We start from the raw sequence: 4,499 nt of genomic DNA, 5'->3' as shown, positions 1-4,499 counted from the left end.
TTTTTAAACTGATAGACAAACCTCTAACAGAGAATGGCAGTCTGTTCACTCATCTTAGCGGCAGAGAACACTTGTCATGACCTCTTAACAAGACAGTTTGTGGCTGGCCACATAATCCCCAGTAGTCCTTAAATCTTTAGTGATACCCAAGCACTGCCCTGGACTATTTCTGGATTTTGCATCAAGCTTCCGTATGCTTTCTTTATATTTTGGGTGACTATTTAAGAAGACTTTGCATCATACTTTTTTCATCATTGTTCTATGATGCATAGATGGGACTCATATGTTGAAAACAACGTAACATTTATGTTTTGAATCAGACCAATGGAAAAAGCTTTGCTTGTCAAGACCTGAGGTTATTCGTTCTTTTTCGTATTGTTTTCCTGTGAGGCTCAGGATGTGGGCAAAAAGGAATTGTTTTTGCCAGGTTTCGGCTGCAGCTGAGAGGTGCATCTGTAATACCTGGTAGATGACATCGGCTTTATTGGATGAACTCTTTAAAGCCTTGAGCACTGAGGCTTTTTTAAGAAAGTGTGAACAGCTTAGAAACTGCTGAGAATCCAGTTGATTTTAATGTAGTTAAGCAGTCATGCGTGGTTAATCAGAAGCTTCCGTTTCTCTTCACATTAAAAACCCCCTCAATGAACAAGCAAGGAGTATGTCTATTTGCTGAAGTCAATTACCTAAAATAGGCAGATGAGTATAAACCAAAGGTTTAATTCACTGGACTTTCCAGATAGTGAGAATGTATGTATGAGTATAATCACTCATATGTAGACAGACAAAAGGTAAATTTCACTCCTTACTGATGTTTAGAGTAACAGATTATGCTGGAATCCTGCTGACAGAAGATACTGGGTCTTTTCTATCTTCCATAGAAGTCTGGTACAAAGTAGAAAGCAGCATTGAGGTGATCTTAGTATGTAGCTGAGACTTTCATTCCCTAAAATGTCATGCAAAGGCTTCCCTTTGAAGGGTATTTTAATTACTGGAGATAACAATGGGTTTCTACACTTGCCCTCCAATAGCACAAGTGAAAATGTTCAAGTAATGTACTCCCAAAATGTTTAAAGATCTGACTCTGGCAGTCCTTTATTATTACCAAGCTTTTTCTAATGGCTGAAACCACCAATGCCATCTGTGACTGCATTGGCATGAGCTACACTGTGCGCTGGCAGTGCTGTCAGATCTTTGCCTTTTGTGCAAAAAACCATTGTGCTCATTTTGATTACTGGACAAAAAGTAACAATTTCTGCCTTTATAGTATTTGTCACTTTGAGGCATTTTTTGGTTTTGCTTTTGAACGACCTCCTTTTTGAGCATCGGTTGGGTCTTTCTTTCATCTCTGGATAAATGGAGTATTTTAAATGACTGTTTCCATTTCTTTTACTTTACTGCAGTTGGGTGGCAGTCACATCCCAATAACTGATGTGTGTACGCTGATCTGGTGTGAGGTGTTATGGCTGAGTTTCTGGGGTGTTGCCTCTGTGGCTGAGACACCTTACCTATTTTTACTGAGTTTAGAGTTTCAACTGGATCTGGAGCTTTGGCAAGGAAAAGAGAAGGTGTCTGTTTCCCACCCCTTGAAAATGTGCCATCTTTGCTGCAGCGTTAGTCAGGTGGAAAGTAGCAGGCTGTGTTTTGTCAGGTTAACAGCATACTTAATATAATTTAGCATTCTCTGCACGTGTGACAGGTTTTTAATGAGGTGATGATGTACCAAACAGGATTTGTCACTGAGCCTTAAAATGAACATCACAGTTCTTATAATAAAAAGTGCTAAGTAAATAGCAGGATTTATTTCCTACCTATATCATTTTATCAATATATATGTTTGTGGAAATAGCTGGGAGCTTTGGATCAGTCTTGGGGAAATATCTTGTCATCCTGCTAACAGCAGGTGATCTCTCTGTTTTGGGGTAACTTTAAAGGTATTGGTAGAAGCGTGGAAGTGCAGCAGCTCTTTTGGAGCCGGGCATGGCATAGGTGCACATTCTGTAAGCTTCATTATGTAGCTTCAATGCCACGTCTTAGTCTGAATCAACATCTCACCATCCCTATTCCTTGGCAGAAACAGGAAAAAAATAGCTGCTTTTGCAGCCAAAAGCCTGGCTTTGCATCAGCTGTGGTCTTACATTGCAGGTGTTAGGAGGGGAGATGAGGTGGGGTGGGGGACACACTTCAAGTTCACACCTTCATCAGGTGTGAAGAGTCTTCTGGAAGTGACTACCTGTGGGACTGTTACACCATTTCCCTCTTCTGTAACCCCTCTGTGGACAGGCAGCTGCTGAGAAAGTTACTGTTGTGATAAGATGGTGAGGTGTTGCAGACAATCAAGGAGTGTGCAAGTCGTAGTGGGAGAAAACAAGCTCAGAAAGAATGAGGACAGTGGGCAGCCAGGGTGGGAAGGAAGAAATGTAACAGTACGGTTGTATTGACTGGGGAGGTGGGTTACATAAACTGATACTTATTCAGGGCAGTATTTCATATGGAAGTTGTCAAAACTTGATCTCAAACTCTTTACTCTTTCACACCGATCTTGAATCTCCAGGAGGGATGTATGAGGTTTGTACAGCTTCCTTCTGTCAGTTCCTTGCTCACTACCAGTTCTCCAGTGCCTCTGGATCAACCTTTGAATGAGAATTTCTGCTTTTGACAGTCCTGAGTAGGGGCTTGGTGCCCTCTTTGCTCAAATTTAGCTGTACACTGAAGGTATTTTGTTTTAATGCTACTTCATCCTTAGCTTCTTATTTTAATGAAATGGAAGTTTTTCTTGCCGTCGTTGATCACCATAAAAAGTAGATCTCTCTCCTAAAAAAAAAACAACCATGAATATTGTATCCTGTTTTTTCAAGCAGGCTGTTCTGTAATAGCCTGTGCCATTTACAAGGCTGGAAATAATAAAAATGCAGTGCCTTACTGTGCACTCAGGGAAGCCATACAGTTTTTTAATCCTAGAAGGCTGTTCAAAATGTGTTGTGGTAGAAATGAAGATTTCCTGCCACTGGTTGGAAAAACAGAGACAAGTTACTCAAGGAGATGGACAAGGTCTTGCTTAAATTCCAAGATAAAATTGGCTTTTCCGTCTGCTATTTGCCTGTCTAACATCAGTCTTCTGAAGAATTCAAACCGTCAGTGAACAGAAATGGCTTTGCTACAGGTATGAAAAGACTTAATCCTCATTATGAACAGAGTTTAAAGCAAATTTAAGAAATGGTTTTAACTCCCAGTTGTAGTAATTTTAAAGAAAGATGAACCAAAAATAGACTTTATTGAGGGTTAAATTGTAGTCTGCTGTTGACTCAGATTAAGCATTGTTTTTCGTTGCCTCAAGAAATTGACTGTGGTGTTGATCAAGTGTAAAATAAAAAATTCCCCCCTCTCCAGCCATTAGATGTTCAAATGGGTGGGAAGCCAGATCAGTGAACGAACTTCCAGTGGCTTTTTGATAGTATACTCACTGAAAGGTTTTGATAGAGGCTTTTTCCTAGGATGAATGCTAATAAAAGAATTTGTCTTTTTTAGCTCATGTGGTTTGTCTGAAATTTTGTAAAGAGACAAGGTGATTTCATGACAGAAGTCTAGATTGTTGCAATTTTTTGTACATTTTTAGGGAGGCTACAAAAATAAAGCCTTAGAGAGCAAGAAATTGCTGTGACCATGGTGAATAACTGAGGTTCTTCCTCTTTCAGAAAGAGAAAAAATAATAGACCTTTTAGGTTCTTAATCCATAGAAGCAAACAGCAAACACAAAAGGGTTAAGAACATCTAAAGGGGCATCTAAGGCTTGCTATTATCAGTTTTGGTTTGTCCAATTATAAAAGTTTAATATATTTTTAAGTATTGAGAAATTACTTTAGAATGAATGTTTCATTTTTGTGATTTATTGTGAAGTTTCAGTGATGAAGGGTCTTTTCATTTCATACAATTAAAAATATTCCACTATTTTAATGTTATATTGAATGTGGGAAAGGCCTTTAACGTTTAACATCAGCTCAAAATTTTGGGATGCCAAAATATCTTATAATACTTTAAGTACCCATCTCTTTACAGTGGAGTCAATGCTGCTTATTTAGATTCCTCCTTTTTATGCAAGAATGCTTTTCTGCAAAATACTGATTTCAGTTTAGTTAATAAATGTGCGTAAATAACTGTTTGGGTTTATATTCATGAAAGATTTGAGTTTTTTTTTCCCTTCTGATAACATGTTAGGAAATTGGTGGAGGAGGAGAGTGTCTCAGAGAAACCCTGGGACCAATACTTAAATAACATTTAGGTGACAAAAGACATAAATGCAAAATATTTTCAATGTATAAGCAGGGTGGGTGTCTAAACTCCCTTCATATAAACAGCAACACAGGAAGAGTTGCTGAAGCCTTTGGTTCTAAAATAGCAGTGCTTTGAGCAAAGCCAGTCATTTTTAGGGCTTTGGAACCAAGAGATGTAACCCACTGGAAACAGCTACTGATTTATTTAATCAATGTTAAATTTTAAACCTA

The 4,499-nt window shown here is 38.5% G+C and overlaps 1 protein-coding gene across 1 annotated transcript in view; it reads left to right on the top strand.

The window, feature by feature from the left end:
* Window positions 1–3,024: 3,024 nt before the first annotated feature.
* SRRM4 (serine/arginine repetitive matrix 4) overlaps window positions 3,025–4,499 on the top strand; it is a 104,740-nt gene continuing 103,265 nt past the window's right edge. The window contains exon 1 of the mRNA XM_080394857.1: window positions 3,025–3,160. The gene's annotated coding sequence lies outside the window, so the exon portion shown is untranslated. The remainder of the gene's footprint in view (window positions 3,161–4,499) is intronic.

The sequence above is a fragment of the Falco punctatus genome, assembly GCF_963210335.1.
Source record: "Falco punctatus genome assembly, chromosome: 1".
NCBI classification, from domain to species: Eukaryota; Metazoa; Chordata; class Aves; order Falconiformes; family Falconidae; genus Falco; species Falco punctatus.
The sequence above is the reverse complement of the archived record's forward strand: the minus strand, read 5'-3'. Positions and strand labels throughout refer to the sequence as shown.